This window comes from Leopardus geoffroyi, chromosome E1, assembly GCF_018350155.1.
Source record: "Leopardus geoffroyi isolate Oge1 chromosome E1, O.geoffroyi_Oge1_pat1.0, whole genome shotgun sequence".
In the NCBI taxonomy this organism is placed as follows: domain Eukaryota; kingdom Metazoa; phylum Chordata; class Mammalia; order Carnivora; family Felidae; genus Leopardus; species Leopardus geoffroyi.
The window spans coordinates 58,558,000-58,576,503 of NC_059330.1; the positions used below are offsets into that span (position 1 = coordinate 58,558,000).

The following is an 18,504-nucleotide window of genomic DNA, read 5'->3' on the forward strand; positions in this document are numbered from 1 at the left end:
GAGCTTCCACTTTTCCTCTGATGCACGTCTGTATTGTGAAATGCTCGGCCAGCTGGTCCCCCTGCGCTCACAGAATTATGTGATTCTGCTGGAGAGACAGGACAGAAACACACGTACTCGCTCACAAGGTGGGACATTGGTCAGGCCCCACATTCACTCGGATGTGAATCAGAAGGCAAGGGTTGTTTGGGGAACAGGGGGTCCCCTTGGGACTGGGCGACATGGAGGAGGGAGGGCCCTGTCGGGCTGCGGGGGAAGCAGGGGCGCGTCCCCCAAGGGGGCTCGCGGAAGGAGCTCTGAATGCAGGCTTTTGTCTGGTAAGAATACGGGCGATGGGGACTCGTTCCCCTGGTCACCAACATCACGTGACTGCCCACTGTGCGCCAGGCACGGGGCTAGGGGCAGAGGGCAGAGGGCAGACAGTGGCTTCTCCTCTGGGGACCATGGCTGGTTGGAGCGGCAGGGACCAGCTTGTCTACGGCGTGGGCTCTGGCAGCCAGCGTGTTGCGGCCAGCTTCCAACCCGTGGCTCTGAGACCCCAGGAGGTGCCTGTGTCCCCGAGGTCTCTGTTGCCCCGTCTGTGACCTAGCAGTGTTGGGAGGCCACCGAGGGTCAGCTGCCATGCCGGCTGCACGTGGGCAGAGCGACGGCCCCAGTGAGCGCCCAATGGCACCGGCGACTTCCCAATGGACACTCTCACCGTGGAGAGACGTGCCCCAACAGGTCAGCTCAGAAGGATGACGAGGCTAGTCCACCTCCTGGCAGACCACAGGAGGAAGCCACGCAGTGTGGGGAAGCCCAGAATGTCCAGGGCTCCTGCCCCTCCTGCCCCCGAGCGTGCCGGTGCCCCCCCGCGGGCCGTGTCAGCCCCTGCTCCAGCTCCCGGACCCAGGACCCCTGGACGCACGCCAAGGTAGCCGAGCGAGCCCCTAACTCATCTGGATAGCAACCAGAATTAAAACAACAGGTTAACCTGAAATGATAAAATAATCACCATCATTTTTCTTGAGTTAATGGTCTCTCCTGTCAAGTAATTCTTTTTTCTTTTTTTTAAACTTAGTGAGGTGAAATGACACATAACACAAAATTAACTGTTTTAAAGCAGACAGTTGGGTGGCATTTAGTACATTTACAATGTCGTGCAACACCGCCCCTATCTGGTACGTTTCCATCACTCCACAATAAGATCTCTTACCATGTATTTTTTGTGTTTATTTTGAGAGACACAGACAGAGAGAGAGAGAGAGAGAGAGAGAGCGAGAGAGCGCAAGTGGGGGAGGGGAAGAGAGAGAGGGAGACACAGAATCCGAAGCAGGCTCCAGGCTCCGAGCTGTCAGCACAGACCCTGACGCGGGGCTCGAACTCACGGACTGCAAGATCATGACCTGAGCTGAAGTCGGATGCTTAACCGACTGAGCCACCCAGGCGCCCCTTAAGCTTTTTATTTTAAAGTTTATTTATTTTGAGAGCGAGACAGAGAGTGTGTGTCGTGGGAGGGCAGAGAGAGAGAGGGGGAGAGAGAGGGAAAGACCGAGAGAGAATGAATCCCAAGCAGGCTTGCACTGCCTGCTCAGAGCTCGACCTGGGGCTCGAACCCTTAAACCGTGAGATCAGGACCTGAGCCAAAGTCAGATACTCAACCAACTGGGCCACCCAGGCGCCCCAAGATCCCTTACCTTTTAAGCAATTTTCTCCATTATCTCCCCCCCCCCCCGACCGCCGCCCAGCCCCCAGACTAGTCCCCCCTACTCTCCCTTCCACCCCATGAACTGGCCTCTCGGGACACCCCGCATAAATGGAAGCACCCCGTACGTGGCCCTCCTGCTTAGCAGGGACTTTTGAGGTCCTTCTGGTTGCGGCAGGAAGGACTCCACCCCTTCCGACGGCCGGCCCCTGTCCCACCGCGCCGACACACGGACACGCGGTTCATCGTTCAGCCGCGATGGACACTCGGGCTGCCCGCCCCCTGGACGCCGTGGACGGTGCTGCCACGAACACAATGCCGCCCATCGCCTGGAGCGTCTGTTCTGGGTTTTGAGAAGGTCTCTATCCGGGAGGGGAGCTGTGGGCCACGTGGCATTCCTGTGTTTTTGCCTTTCTGGGGAACAGCGCACCGTTTTGCGTTTCCGCCGGCCACGAGACATGGGAAAGCTCCGCCTGCTCTGCGCCCTCCCAACAAATAGTTACTGTTTGTTGTTACTCTCGTGGTGCGTAAGGCGGCTGCCAGCGGACTCCCGACGTACTCGACCTTCCAAAATCCGTAAGTGACACGCAGGGGGCAGCTGGCGTGATGCCTCGTGCCCGTATGGAAAATTCTAAGCGAGAGAGGGCGTGCACAGGCAGGGAGCCGGGAAGGGCCGTGGCTACGCGCCCGGAGCAGGTGGGCTCGAGACCCGGAGCCGGCAGCGCGTCCTCCCCAGACCAGGCGGGCCGGCCCTGCGGGTGCATCTCGTGGCCAAGGCCGGGGACGCGCGGGTGGCGGGTGACCTGTCGCGGGGAAGCAGGGCACTAACACCAAGCCCAGATGAAGCGGTGTCTCCTGCCTGGAGCCGCCCCCGGACCCCCACACACAGCCCCTCCCGCCTCGGTTGGCCTGTGGGCCACTCTGAGCCCCCCAGGGCAGGGTGGTCACTATTGCCCACTGCGCCTCTGGCGCGGGCCGGTTCCCTCCCCCCAGAGAAGAGCAGGGGTAATAACCACCGCCAGGGTGTGTCTTCCCGTGCCCCCGGGCACTACCCTGTGCCCACCGCCCAGCAGTGTCGGTCCTCAGTAAGTGGTGGCTTATTGAACGCTCATGTGATGTTTATATATTACTGTCCTGTCCCCGAATTGCTTTCTATGTGTCTGTCCTAGCTTCTCAACCTGCTGAGGTGCCCTGAAGGCATCCAGGTGAGGGGAGCAGGGTGATAGCACAGCACTGGTGAAAACGCATGTGCCCAAGCCCACCACATCCTCTTCTTGAATTGACTACAGTTACCCCCGCAGCCAGGCTCTCCTGGGCCCAGGACCTTTGCACGTACTGCTTCCTGAGCAGGGGAACATTCTTCCCGTGGAGTCAACCCAGATTACAGACGCCAGCTCCAGGGTCCCTCTGACCTCCCTCCAGGCTAGATGAGGCGTCCCTCCTTATGGCCCCCCTCACCCGGTCCCTCTTCCTCTGTCTTGTAACTACCTGCCTGCTGGTTTGCAAGGCTGTTCCCGCCCATCCTTACCCTCCCGACGGGGCTGCAAATCCATGAGGACAGCACCAGAGTCAGCCTTGTGTCTACTTCCCACGGTGCTTTGACGCAGAGCATTCATTCACTCATTCACTTATTCACCCAACAAATAGTTACTGAGTCCCTACAGTGTGCCAGGCCGATGGATAAGCCAGATCCGGGCCTCACGGAGCAGTGGCTGCGTACTCAGGGGGTGTCTGCTGAGCAGACGAGTGAATGAATGCTCCCGGTGGGGACAATTAAATGAGAAACGTGGACGTGTACGAGTGCGATGCGTGTACATGCGTGTGTGTCCGCATGTACAGGTGTGTGTGATGTGATCTCTGCCGACCGTGTGGCGGACCCCCGAGGCCCCTGACCCCCCAACCCCGTCAGATTTCCCCCGTCACATTCGGCCTCCCCTGCCTATCTTCTGGCCTCTCTCAGGGAAAAGGAAATTGGGCATTTTCCCAAAGGCCTCTGCTGATTTTTAAGAAAACGGGAGTGAGAGGGGCGCCTGGGGGGCTCAGTCGGTTGAGCGTCCGACTCCGGCTCAGGTCACGATCTCACAGTTCATGAGTTCGCGCCCCGCGTCGGGCTCTGTGCCGGCAGCTCGGAACCCGGAGCCTGCTTCGGATTCTGTGTCTCCTTCTCTCTCTGCCCCTCCCCTGCTGTGCTCTCTCTCTCTCCTTTAAAAAGAAATAAACATTTTAAAAATTAAAAAAAAAAAAAAAAAAGGAAAGAAAACAGGGGAGGGAGAATTGCCTGAAAGCATCACCCACAGATGGAATTTTTTAAAAGGTGAGAGAGACCAGAACAAAAAACCCCGGCCCACCCAGGTCACCCTCATCGGTGGGGGCCGCCTGCTTGTTCCTCACGGTCCCTGCAAGATGTCCTCCCCACATTACGGAGCAGCTGGGGGCTGTGAAGGCCACGTTCTCTCAGGTTCCTGACTTTGTGTCCAAGTTGCCCTTCCGGTGCCTGGTCCGAGTGGGAGGCCAGCAGGGTCTGGTTCCCCTTCGACACCTGCTGCAGCCACGAGGCATTCTGAACCCCGTGCCTCCCATCAGTCGTGGTGTGACAGGGTGTGGGGGGGGGTGTGGGGGGGGGGAGGGACAGCAGCACAAAATGACGCCCACCACCGGGGTCCTTGGACGGCGTACAACACGAACCCGTAGGAAGGCACCAGAAGGCCCCGCCGCCCCCGGCTGTGAGGCCAGTGAGCTCCATCCTCTCCGTGGCCGACGGCCCCTGGGACGCAGGTGTTCACCAGACTAGCAAGTCCAAGGCCGGGGGGAAGAACGCTCTCGGAGCCGGCCGACCCACGACCCCAGAGACGGAACGGCAGTTCCCTTCTTTCCCTCTCTCGGGCCCACACCTGGGCGGTGGGCAGCCAGCAGCGAGCCCACTCGGGCCCCAGCCCAGGAAGCGCTCACACCTGCGTGCCCGGCCCGCGCCATCCTTCTGGGGCCTGGCCAGCAGCCGCTCGAGTTGGCTTCCGCGGGGCACACAGCTGCCGCACCATCTGCGGCACAGCCGGCGGCCCTGGGCCCCGAGCCCTCGGCAAGTGGCCCCGCTGGCCCCACGTGGGCTGCAGGGGGAGGCGCCCAGCTGCCCTGAGCAGGTGGCCAGGGGCTCTGGGGAGCGGGTGTGGTCGGCACAGAGGGGCGTGCGGAGGCCGTGCAAAGGGGCGGGCGAGGCGGCACCCCCCTGCAGGGGCGGGCAGGGGACGGGGCAGGGAGGTCACGCAGGCTGGGTCTGGGCAGCCTCGGCCCGGGGGTCTGCCCGGGCCCCCTTCCCAAGCGCCCTCGGGGCCCTATTCCTGTGCACACCAGGGGCTCGCCAGCAGCGTTTTCTAACAGGACGCAAATCAGCAATCGCCTCGCTGAGGAACCAAAGACTAAAAAAACCATAAACAAAGTCTCTGTCACCGTGGAGACCATTAAAAATAGCTCGCCACCCTACCCCCGTCTTTCTGGGTAACGTACAGCTGAGTGCCTCCACAGCGTTATTATTACTTTTTAATGGTGAGTAATCTCCTCCTTCCCACAGGAAGATGGATCAGCATGGAACTTTCCAAGCGAAGCACCCCCACCTCAGGGCTCGTTTCAATGTGCACTTGAGGGTGGGCCGTGCATGGGCTGCGTGCTGACGTCACGGTTAACCCCTTCCGTCCCGCCCGGTCTGCCCATCCGTCTGTCCATCTACCTGTCTGCTCCGAGGCCGTGGATGCAGACAGAAGCTGGTCTTGGCACAGCCCCAGAGAGGGCACGACGGAACAGGTGGGTCCCGGGGGTCCCAAGGGTCCCGAGGGCAACGGCAGGGTGGCATCTGTCCATCTTGCCCGGCCATCTCCTAAATACCCCCGACTAGGAGGAGCTGCTGGGCCACCGGCTGGCCTGGCAGAGGGGCTGTGACGGAGCTAAGGCCTCAGGAGAGGCTGGCACTGTCCTACCTTCTGTCCCCAGAGGGCTCCCAAGCCGATTTCTGCAGCTGCCCACGTGCAGGGGAAGCCTCCTCTGCCACCGCCTCCAGCCGGCGAATAAACCACCACCAACACGGCTGCCAGGCTGCAGTGTCGCCAGCAGGGACCGGAATCTGGGGCGCTCCGGTGATTTCTGAGACTGCTGGGTAGCTCAGGCCGCACCTGCTTGAAAGCCCAGGTGGGTTCCAAAGAGGCAAACCCCTGGCCCGCAGAACTGCACCCACAGAGGGCGGGATGCGCGGTCTGGAGCGGGCGACAGAGGGGTCTCCGCATAGAGCAAGCCTGCGTGTGCTGGGGGCAGAGGGGGCCACACTGCAGATCCCAGGGAGAGTTCCCCACTCGCTGCTGGCTCCACCCACCTCTGCAGGGACAGAAAAGTAGGATGTGGGGTGGGGGGAGGTCGGGGGGTCCAGGGGCTGGGGGATGTGGGGTGGGGGGAGGCGGGGGCGGGGAGTCCAGGGGCTGGGGGGAGGAGGGGGGGGGAGTCCAGGGGCTGGGGGATGTGGGGTGGGGGGAGGAGGGGGGGGAGTCCAGGGGCTGGGGGATGTGGGGTGGGGGGAGGTGGGGGCGGGGAGTCCAGGGGCTGGGGGATGTGGGGTGGGGGGAGGCGGGGGCGGGGAGTCCAGGGGCTGGGGGATGTGGGGTGGGGGGAGGCGGGGGCGGGGAGTCCAGGGGCTGGGGGATGTGGGGTGGGGGGAGGCGGGGGCGGGGAGTCCAGGGGCTGGGGGATGTGGGGTGGGGGGAGGAGGGGGCGGGGAGTCCAGGGGCTGGGGGATGTGGGGTGGGGGGAGGAGGGGGGGAGTCCAGGGGCTGGGGGATGTGGGGTGGGGGGAGGAGGGGGGGAGTCCAGGGGCTGGGGGATGTGGGGTGGGGGGAGGCGGGGGGGGGAGTCCAGGGGCTGGGGGATGTGAGGTGGGGGGAGGCAGGGGGAGTCCAGGGGCTGGGGGATGTGGGGTGGGGGGAGGCAGAGGCAGAGAGTCCAGGGGCTGGGGGATGTGGGATGGGGGAAGGCAGGGGCGGGGAGTCCAGGGGCTGGGGGATGTGGGATGGGGGAAGGCAGGGGCGGGGAGTCCAGGGGCTGGGGGATGTGGGATGGGGGAAGGCAGGGGCGGGGAGTCCAGGGGCTGGGGGATGTGGGGTGGGGGGAGGAGGGGGGGAGTCCAGGGGCTGGGGGATGTGGGGTGGGGGGAGGAGGGGGGGAGTCCAGGGGCTGGGGGATGTGGGGTGGGGGGAGGCGGGGGGGGGGAGTCCAGGGGCTGGGGGATGTGAGGTGGGGGGAGGCAGGGGGAGTCCAGGGGCTGGGGGATGTGGGGTGGGGGGAGGCAGAGGCAGGGAGTCCAGGGGCTGGGGGATGTGGGATGGGGGAAGGCAGGGGCGGGGAGTCCAGGGGCTGGGGGATGTGGGATGGGGGAAGGCAGGGGCGGGGAGTCCAGGGGCTGGGGGATGTGGGATGGGGGAAGGCAGGGGCGGGGAGTCCAGGGGCTAGGGGATGTGGGGTGGGGGGAGGGGGGGAAGTCCAGGGGCTGGGGGAGGGGGCACAGGGAGCTGGTGTTTAATGGGGACAGAGTGGCAGTTTGGCAAGACGAAGAAAGTTCTGGAGACGGATGATGGTGATGGACGCACAACAGCGTGAATGTATTTAAGGCCACTGAACTGTCCACTTAAAAATGGTGAAAATGCTAACCCATATGTTACCCTTTTTTTTTTACCAGTTTTTTGAAAAGTAGAAGAGTCTCTGGGATGCCCCACACTTCATCCAGCTGGGTGTCTCCCTCTTTACTCGCACCCACTCTCCCCAACACACACACTCTTGTTCTTCACGCGAAAACTCAGCCGAGTTCTTTCTACAGTGAAAGAAAGGTACCTGCTGCCCATTTCTTCCCCATCAGATAATCTCCTAAAGCAACCTCGCAGAGAAGGATCCGGGCTATGCCCAGCCGATCTTGCAATAGAAGCATCTGGACGGCAAGCTGGCCAGTGCTGCTCACCCGGTGCGATCAAGTGACATGCCGTGTGTGTGAGCCAGGTGCCGTGCACAGTCCCCCGTGCACACGGGGGTGGCCGGGCGTGCGGCTCGGTCCACCAGCCCAGCTCTAGGCTGCTTCTCAGCCAGGAAGATCCAGAGAGAGCCTCCGAGGGGCCAGACCAGAACCAACACAGAGGGAGGTGAGTGGGGCCTGTGCCGAGTGCCCTCAGTGTCCCCGAAGTCTGGGTGGCATTGCACTCTGCTCAGAAGGAGATGTGCAAGAGAAGTCCGCACCCGCGAAGTGAGCGTGGGGTCTGACCTGGGGGGGGGGGGGGGGGGGGGGGGGGGGGCAGGGCGGACACCTGGCCCGACAGGGGCGCAGGGGTGTGACAGGTTAAAGGCGATGTAGCTTTGTCTGTGCTGACCCGGCTCGGGTCACAGCCCGGTTCAAACGCAACCGTCTTTAACGTGCAGCAATTATACCACGGTCTGCGGGACAAATAGATTTCACGAGCCCTCACTCACTGGGGGTGATATGGCTGTTGGTGCCGAGGGACCGGGCGGGCCAAGCTCGAGACAAGAGCCGCATCCCGAGGCCCCCGGACACTGTGCATTAGTGGGAGCGTCCCCGAGGCAGCTGAGCCCCTCCCTCGGTCTCCCTCCCCCTCACACTACCTCCCTGTGTCTGTGGGCTGCACTGTCACATGTGTGCACGTGTGCGTGTGCAACCCTGTGTGCCAGCCGTATGCTGCTATGAACGACTCTTCTGTCCCTCTGGCTGCTCTTGGGATGATCTCCCCTCCCCGGGAGGCCGCCCCTGGTGAGAGGACGCAGTCCTGTCTACACCTTGAATGATCCACAGTGAAAGCAAACACAGCAGGCACCCCCAAGAGCACAGGACGCTGCCACCAACCTCCCATCTGCCGTGAGCCAATCCTCCTCCTGCAAATGGCCATCGGAGGGATTTCCAGAAAGCTAAGGACACACCAGAGATCCACCACGGTCAAGATCTGTGTGTCTGAAGGTTTTATGCAGACGTAGGAGGTCAAACTGGAACTTCAGAAATGCATCAGAGGCAACAAGGATTTGCTAGCTATTAACAATGGACGCCTGTATGTGAACGTGTGCGTGCACGTGTGCTCATGTGCACATGTGCTCGCGTGCATGCATGCGAGTGTATGTGTGGCCGTGTACATGCATGTGTGCACACGTGTGCACTGTGCAGGTGTGCATGCATGTGTAAGTGTACGTGCATGTGTGGGTGTATGCCTCTGTGCAAGTGCACACGTATGTGTGCATGTGCGTGTATGCTCGTGTGCATGTGTGTAGATGTGCATGAGTGCACATGCATGTATGCATGTGCGGGTGTGTGCCTGTAAGTGCACATGTACATGTGCATGTGCACGTATGCTCATGTGCATACATTGTGTAAGTGTATGCATGTGTGTAAATGCACATATATGCACGTGCATGTGTGCTCGTGTGCGTGCATGCAAGTGTATGTGTGGCCGTGTGCATGCATGTGTGCACACGTGTGCACTGTGTAGGTGTGCGTGCATGTGTAAGTGTGCGTGCATGTGTGGGTGTGTGCAAGTGCACACGTATGTGTACATGTGCGTGTATGCTCGTGTGCATGCGTGTAGATGTACATGAGTGCACATGCATGTATTCATGTGCACGTGTGGGTGTGTGCCTGTGTGTAAGCGCACATGTACATGTACATGTATGCTCGTGTGCATGCATGTATGCTCATGTGCATGCATTGTGTAAGGGCATGCATGTGTGTAAGTGCACATATATGCATGTGCATGTGTGCTCGTGTGCGTGCATATGTGTAGGTGCACATGCATGTGTAAATACACGTGCATGTATGCGTGTGTGTGTGCATGAAATGTAGAGGCACCCTGGGGCCTCTTGGCACACGATGCATGTAGCTCTGCCACTTTACACACCATGATCTCGGGGAAGCCCCTTAATTTCTGACCCTCAGTGCCTTTATCTCCACCAGGGGAAAAGCCACTTAGCTCCCAACCCTACCCCCCGCAGGCCCCCTCAGAGAGCCATTGTGGGAGTCAGATGTGTTGACAAACACAAAAGCATTCTGGAAAAAAACCGAAGCACCAAGGAATTCTAAGGCATGGTTATTTTGTGCAAGTCTGGATGCCCCTGGCACCCCCAAAATCCTTTCTTGTAGTAGAATCACGAGTGATACAAGATTAGCAGGTGTATCTCCTTTTAGGCAAATCTGATGTTTAAAAGACACAAATTGGCTGATGATTCACTTCACAAAGTTTCTCTTAATGTGAAAATGGAAAGATCCCGGGTGCATTTTAAATATACTGCCATTTTTAAAAATACCTGTTCATCTATAGGTTTTTCAGAACATACTCGCGGCGCTGGGTCAGGGACTCCCATTACCATACCCCTCCATAAGCTGGGGGTCTGTGAGAAGGGAGGGAGAGCCTGTGCCCGCAGGACGGCCTTGGCAGGGTCCCCTGGGAGGCATGGAGAGCCCCCTTGGACTTTTTGATCCCAGCCCTTCCAGGCCCTCTCCTGCCTGTCAGGAGGAGGGGCCCGGCCTCTCAGGGAGGGCTCCGGGAGGGGGTCTCCAAGCACACAGCAATTCTGGGGCAAGGCCAGGAAATCAGCGTGGACCCGCCCCCCCCACCCCGCCCCACTGTCACACTTTCCAGGACCACACCCCACACGTCTCTTCCACTGGCTGAATTTAAGGCGTATTTTTCAGCTGTCAGGAACCCTAACCATGGGTACAACTTCTCGGAGTTCTGTGAGTCCTTCCAGCAAATTATGCAACCTGAGAGTGGTTTTGGGGCTCCTTGAACTTGAAGCTGGTGTCAGAAGCGAGGACAGTCTAGTGTGGACGGCTGCTTCTCACAGGGCCCCACCCTGCTGGCCAAGCCCCCGAGGCCTCTCGAGGCCTGCAGGCCACACCCGTCCAGCGACATCACGGCCAACCACACACGGCTGGCCCTGGGAAACAGACCAGGGAGGCCACTGATGTCGAGGACGTGGGAAATGTGGGCTCATCACCCCGGCAAGGGGGGATCCCAAGAACTTCCAAGCCCCGCACATCCCACACAGACCCAGCGAGGAAGCGTGGCCTCCTCCTCCTCCATCTGGGGCTGTGTTGGGCGGGGGGGCCCAGAGGAGGAGAGAGGGAGGGAAGTGAGGAAAACACCCAGGGAGATAAAGTCTGGAAGACCCCAGGCTCAGCCCTCCATGCTTCTCCCTCCGTGGCCACCATATGCCCTCGGCAACACTCCCCCCACACCCCCACCGACAGTTTCAGCTGCTCCCCACAGAACCACAGGTGCCCCCCACCCTGTAGGGCTGGAGAAATGAAAACATAAAAATAAAGGAAGCAGAAAGAAAGCACCTCGTGTTTCAAAATGAAGCATCAACGTGGAACCAAGTGATCTTGTCTCATCAGGGCTTGTCCTGGACCTCAGGCAGAGGGCTCTCCTGGGCCCCCTCCCTTCTGGGACCACCCCCCCTGCCCCCCGCCCAGCGGGGACTTTGTGCAGGGAGCGAGCTGTCCAGACGCCATTCCGCCAAGGGTTACGCCTGTCACATATCCATCAAAGGCCACGGCCACCTTCGGGCGCTGAGTTAGACACGGAGCCAGCTGCGCCCAGACCTTTATTAGAGTCCCACCCAGATGACATTGGGAGGGAGGGTGTGCCCTCCATCAGCCCTGCGGAGATGGGGGCCCAGAGAGGGAAGCGGGGAGGGAGCGGGGAGCAGAGCAGAGGCCAGCAGGGGCCTTATTCACGCTTTAGCACCCGCCTTGCTCTGGGCTGGGGAGCCCCAGGGGGAAGGGGGTGGTCGCGGAGGGCGAGGATGGGTCACGAGAACCCCCCTGAAGACGGGGAGGCAGAGGAGGCTGTGTGGGGGAGCAGCGGGAGCAGCCTGGGTCGCACACAGCCCCAGACTTGTTGGAGCAGCCGCGGCAGACACGCAGTTACCTTATAAAACCATCGGGTGTCCTCCCTGCCGATGTGGTCGAGACGCCAGCCCAGCCCCTGTGCCCCACGCCCCACCCTCCCTCAACCCTGTCCGCCCTCCGCGTTGGGTCTGCGGCCCTGGCGGCGTGCAGGGAACGCCGTGGCTCGGGTGGTGCCCCCAACGGCTGCAGACGGCTCCTCCCCACTGCACACACCTGTCCCGGGAGCTGTCAGGTAGACAGACATACAGCCCGGAAGAGGGTCCCCAGGCTCAGCACTCCGCGCCGGGACAGGCCAGACAGGGCGACACTGGAGCCTCTGCCTGTTTCAGAACCGCAGGTGGCTGTCCCCCCGCCCGCCTGGGGGCCCTGAGCCGGGAACCCCCGGCTCCTCTCCCTCCGTCCCCATCGGCCACGGACTCAACTGTGTCCCCCCAAAACTCACGCTTTGATGCCTAACTCCCAGGGTAACCATTTGGAGACGGGCCTTTGGGAAGGTAATTCAAGTTGACTGAGGAAACGGGCGGGGCCCCGACCCAGGAGGATTAGTGTCCTTGTAGGAAGAGACCCTAGAGAGCACCGAGCACCCCCCAAGCACGCACAAAGGCCGGGCGGGGACACGTGGCTGCCTCACGGCCACATGCCCTCACACTCACTTTTACACACACGTGCACACATTTCTGTGAGGCTGCTGTTTCTCCAAACTGTTCCACACAGGTGGCCGTCGGCTGGGCCCCGCCTGCTGGCTGTGGCTGACACTTCACCTGACGTGGCCGCCATGAGACCACTGTGTCCGGTGGCCCCTGGCCGCGGCACCCCACCCCTCCTCCCCTGACAGTGGGCGTCCAGACCACCTGTCCCCCGCAGCCTGAAGGACGGCGGCCACGGCACAGCTGCCCTCCTCCCCTCCCTCTCTGCCCTTGTAGGTGCCTGGCCCCCATGGGGACAGCCCCATAAACCACCCCGTGTCCACAGTCACATCTGGGAGCCACGGTTTCTGCGGGAGCCCCTGCTGAGCTGGAGGGGACGCCTGGGGACACCTGTCACCGTGTGAGGCAGGGGAGGAGCATGCACACCCCCTCGTCACCTGAGAGCCACCCTCCAGGCCTTGGCTGCCCACAGCCTGCCTCTCACATCCAGCTCCTTGGCCGGCATCCGGGTCCATCCCAAGCTGGCCCCGACTGTCCACTTGTCCCCACACGGGGCTCAGTCCCCTACCCACCACACCCAGAGGCTCACAAAAAGCCTCTCCAATGAGACCATGTTCCTTCTGAACGTGGTGGCACTATCATCCACAGGACCCTTGATGTGACCGGTGATGTGCCGGACCCATCCGGGTAGATGATGCTTCCCGCCCGCCCCAGCTTGCTGCCCTGGAACCAGGAAACGCTCAAATGTCCCGAGTTCCCACCAGGTCTGTCCCACCCTCCGCCTCCACCTGCCAGCAGCTCCCCCAAGACTCTCCCCCCAGTGACGGTCCCCTTCTGCTGTGGAGGCCAACAGCCCCTCATGCCTGTGCACACACACACACAGGCACACATGCACACACGTCCACGCGCCTGCTCCAGGAATGGTGACCAGTGGCCACCGTGTATCCACACCCAGCTCCACTCCATGCGGAAGGCTCTCGGACAGTCAGGAGTCCCATCCTACCCCCAGACCATCCCCTCTGGGGACAGGGACAGAGGGGGACATGGGAAAGGGGTGCAGCAAGGTGAGGCCGGTGGCAAAGACACGGAGGCCCAGAGAGAGAACCCAGAAGTCTGGGCCTGTAGGTACCAACCTTACTCAGAAGCGAGGGGTGGAGTGGGCTGCCTGTGGCCGCGAGGCTAGGTCCCCACGAGCCAGGGACCTGAGGTGCCCGGCCTGGACCGGTGGAGACGGCCTCCCGGCGCCCCACCCCACACCCTCCTCAGCTGTGCCCCCCGCACAACAGCCTCCTGTCGGGTACCTGCTTGAGCCACGTGGGCACTGGCCCTCCCTCCTGCAGCCTTGCCACACAGGGACCCCGTGCACAGAGGACAGTCCGAGGCTGGGAGAGTCTAGGTCTTGTTGGGGTCACGTACTTTGTGAGTGGGGGCCAGGGTTTGACTTCAGCCCCTGTGATACCTTCATTTCTTTCTTTCTTTTAAGGGGAAACAGACAGTTTAAAAATTAAACACGGCCTTTGATCTATGTACCCACACCTCTGATCGCCCCTGGCCTTGTGCACGAATATTCAGCCTTGACCCAGGAATTCTGTGAATCCGGAAGGAAGGGGGGCACAGGTTGGGCCTCCCTCACCCCACATCCCACCGGATGGTCCAGGAGGCGGCCTGGGGATGCCATCCTTGGTGCTTCACCTGCTCCCTGGAGACACGTGCACCAATCGGGCTTCCCCCCTTCTGCTACTGGGATGCCAGGGGCGCCTCTGGCTTCTGAGAAGGTGTTTGATTTCAGCCTGGCTGCTGGGGGGCCACCGGTTTTGCAATGGCAGGAAAGAATCAAGAGCATGAGCCTGTCTGAAACGTCTCCCGAGAAGAAGAAGAAAAAAAAAAAAAAACAGGTAAGAGAAAAGTGGACAATGGCGGCTCAAACATGTGCCTAAAACCGTTCAACCCACTAACAGATGGAAAACCATGTCTACACTAAGGAGCCTTTCCAACCCGTAGTTTATTTAACTGTGCTTTTTAAGGGACTCTTAATCAGAAAGGTGATTTCAAAATCAAATATGCTTTGGAAAGTACTTTTGTTCCTAGAGTAAAGTATAAATATGATTTACCCTATTCTGTTCTCAACAAATATTATTTTTCATCTGCCAACAGACTCCTCATAAGAACACGGGGCACGAGGTCAGCGCTGATGTGCCGACACACACACAGAGCACGAGGTTCAGATTGGTGCCTGTGGGCATCAGCCTACTGACTCACTTTTGCCGGAAGCATGGCGGGCACGTGTCAAAGATCAGAAATGACTTGAGATCTGCAGCCAGAAGGACAGCTTGAAATTTCCCAGATCAAATCAGCGAACCGCTCTTTACAGCAAAGTATGAGAACTCAGGCCTGAGCCCGTGATCACGAGTGTCAGCACAGGCACGTGACGGAGGGATTCAGGGCCCCCGAAGACACACACAAAGAGCATGAAATGGAACGCGTTCAAACGATACGGGCGATTCTCATCATTCATGGAACTCAGGCATCACAAAGTCGCAGCAATCACTGAATTAGCAAACACTGGAACACCGTCCTGAGCAAACACGGGGTTTCGGTCCTACACGCCTCTAGTCAGTGTTTTGTCGACTCACCAGCACATGACCGTCGTAACCATGTGTCAGTGCCCGGCTCAAGTACATTCACGTTCTTGTGCAGCCATCACTCCAGCCTCCCAGCCCCCACCACTCTACAGCTGTCTCTGTGAGCTCGACGAGTCTAGGGACCTCGTGTAAGTGGGATCCTATAGCATCTGTCCTGTTGGGACTGGCTGACCCCTCGGCAGAGGTCGTCAAGGTCCATCTATGTGGCGGGTATCCGAATCTCCTTCCCTTCTAAGACCGAACAATATTCTACTGTGCGGGTGGACCACGTTTTGTTTATCCCTTCATCCACTGATGGACACTTGGGTTGCTCCCGCCTTTCGGAGAGCGTGAGCAGTCCCACCACGTACATGGATGTGCACATATCTCCTCAGGACCCTGCTTCCGATTCTTTTGCGGAAGTGGAATCGCTCGTTCAGTGGGCTTTTTGCTGTGTTTGGGGTTCACAGAAATAAGCATCTACATGGAACTTCGCTTCTTGGGCCAGGCCACCGGAGCCAGCTCAGCTCATAGAAGGAGCTAGTCATATGCGTGTCGGGCATCTAGGTGGGGAGTCTGCACACACACGTTCATTTTAAATGGTCACTAATGACCCTTTACCCACGCGTAACCTGTTTGGCAAAAAACAAAACAAAACAAAACAAAAAACTACCTTATTTGTTTGAAGTGGAAATAAAGGATAATTAATTAATTTGTTAATTATTCTTCCTTCCTTCCCACGAATTCCGGTATCAAAGGCCCCGTGTCCCAGATGTGAAGGGAACAGATTCGTTTACTGATGAGGAACCAGGGAAATGCCCTGAGGCAGGGGAAGGAAAAAAATAAAAGAGCGAGTGTGCTACAAGCTTTCAAAAGGAGACCTAATTGGAATGATCCTAGAAATTCTGCCCGGCTCCTCTTCTTAGTAGGACAAGTAGGTCTGTAGGACAAGCCCCACCACTGGCAAGGCTGGCTCCCTACAGACCTGTACTTCACGCTTAACTTGGTAAGCGTATAAAGGATGTCATTAAATAAGACATTTAGAACACCACCGCAGCATTCGGGATTTCCTCTCTTGCTGTCCCCACTCCAGCCCCCTGCAGTAATTAGCCTGCCTCCTTCTCCGTGCCTCCCAGGGCACGCCCCAGGTCACCCGCACGGGAGACGGACACCTCCGACCTGTTGGCATTGGCGAGGTCCACAAGCCTGCCTGTTGGGCCGTGCTTCCACGGACAGACAGTAGGACACCCAGGTGCCACCAGGAGAGTGAAGAGCAGGAGCCTCACCACGCCTTCTTCTCCCCGGCCACCCGGGCCACCGGCCGCTGGGACAGGACTCCTTTGCCACATCCCCACCCCCATCCCAGCTACCCAGGTTTGGGATCAACTCACGTGGAGACCCTCCCTATGCAGAGTATCGGGGATGGCCCCAAAGGTTCACAGGCGGGCGGCCCTGCCCTGTCATGTGACTTTGCAGCACGTCCGGTAGAAACCTGCCTACTTCCCTCCTGCACCTGGGCTTGGCCACGTGACTTGCTTTGACCAATGGGAGGTCAGCACGTGTGATTCAAGCAGAGGCTCTGAAGGGGCCTGTGTGTCCGTCTGTGCCTGTGCCGTGGGCAGCAACACTGCCCACGGGAAGCTGCAGCTCGGCAGCTAGAACCCAGAATGAGCCCCCCGCAGAGCAAGTAGCCACGCTTGGCCAACCCCCAGCTTGAAGGAGAAGCGCCCAGATGAGCCGACACCAGCCCAACCCGCAGATGCATGAGCAAAACACGGTCGGTTCTGCGGGTTGCTGGGGTCATGGTCCAGAAAGTCGTCACTAACCTTGAACTGGAGAATACTGAACGAGTGCTCCTGGCGGAAGGGACTCTCACAACGTTTTTGTCAGCCCACCAATACATAAGCCTATTGTATGTGTGCTTCTGGCTAAAGCTATCTTATTTAATATGTGTTGCCAATTCGTTACCATCGAACTCACCGCCAACAGTGCTACAATGCCTGCTGGTACCTGGATGAAGCCTATCGAACACCCGCATTTTCCCACAGAGCACATCGCGGCCTGCCGGGGCTTCTGGCCACCAGACGGCACCTCAGCGCTATGCTGGGGGCCACTCTAAACAGCAAAATCACCAACAAAAAATGCAAAAACTCTGGCACTAAATAGACCATTGGTCTCCAGGCATGAGAGTTGAAAACAAGAAGGCGGAGTGTCATCTTGTCCCGCCTCAGCTGGGAGCACCCACACTGGCTCTGCGCGTGCCCGCGAATGACCACAAAAGTGCCATCAGTACTGATTTGTGGGTTACAAATAAATGTTAGCGAGACAACAAATTCACAAATACAGAATCCACGAATAATGAGGATCGACGATTACGAATTACAACCGTTTAAATACTCTGACTTATGGGGTAGCTGTTACGCAGCAAGAGCTGACTGTTACAAATGATGAGGACCCGGCGGACCCACGCCCCTCAACTTCCAAGATGGAAACATCTGGAACTGCTGGAAGCAAATCAGCTCTTTCTGGACTCTAGGACAGGGTAAAAATCCCAACATTTACATCATAGTAGGACATAAAAGCTAACTAACTCCTCTTCCTGATAATGTGCCTCCCCCCATGCCCGACACCCCTAAACGCTCCAGCTGAGTTACATCAGCCGCGGCTTCCAGGTAGACGGAACGCAGGCAGAGAACATGGAGAGGCGTGCTCTTGTCCCCGAGGAGTTTCAAAATCCTCAGTGCTGCCTTGACAACCAGAGGGGAGAATCTCAGCAGCACCTCTCCTGCCTATCCGCTGGGGTGCTGTGAGCGGGTTTGGGGATTCAACAGGCGGGGAGGGGAGAAACCCCAGCATCGCCTCCAGGTCCTCTGGAAAGGACCTGGACCAAGCTCCTTAGTGCAGAACCAGATCTGCCTGCAAAATGCAAAGACTTCAGTACTGACAAAGAACAGGCATCTGGCCACAGAGACCAGGCCGACAGCGAAACTGTGCTAATTTCTGGACAATGTGGAATCAGAAGGGGCGCTAAGCAGCCTGGTCCACTCAGAAATAACAAACGTGGCCAGAGCTGGGAGAAAAGGGGCAGTGAAGCCTCGGCTTTGCAGACAAGCCCACAAAACAGTAACAGCTCACCTCCATCTTTCTGAGCCCAGCTCCTGTCTGACGCTCTCCGGAACGTCCAGATCGAGGAAGCTGGGAACAGCGTGGGGCTCTCCATGGTCCTCAGCACCCAGGGGTCTGGCTGTCTGACTTCGAAGAGAGGATTAGCCAAGAGGGCAAGGGGGCCCAGATACGTTCTGTATCTTACTTAGGAAAGAGAAGGTTAAATTCACGTTGCTTCAAATCCATATGAATCTGAACTTTAGGGAGAGCTCCGTCTTGCTTGGGAACACCAATGGGGAAACGGGCTTTGGGGCCACGGGGGGCTCAGGTAAGGGCTGAGTGCTGGAGCCCTGGGGGAAGCAGCGAACCCTCAGAGAGCATCAGTAGCAGCAGACTCTCATCCAGCAAGGGCGGGGGGGGAGTGCACCCCTGAAAATAACCGACTTCTGCAAATGGGACGGTCTCCACTTCCCAGGCCTGGGAGGGAAGGAAGAAGAAACCTCTCCCAGGGGCCTC

The 18,504-nt window shown here is 59.1% G+C and overlaps 1 protein-coding gene and 1 long non-coding RNA gene across 4 annotated transcripts in view; one reads left to right on the plus strand and one right to left on the minus strand.

The window, feature by feature from the left end:
- The window catches only part of RBFOX3 (RNA binding fox-1 homolog 3), a 452,855-nt gene that overhangs the window by 263,215 nt on the left and 171,136 nt on the right, over positions 1-18,504 (minus strand). The gene's annotated exons all lie outside the window — the stretch shown is intronic.
- On the plus strand, positions 11,737-15,581 carry LOC123604084. Its single transcript, XR_006715214.1, has 2 exons — positions 11,737-13,026; positions 13,746-15,581. It is a non-coding gene; the product is annotated as an uncharacterized LOC123604084 (long non-coding RNA).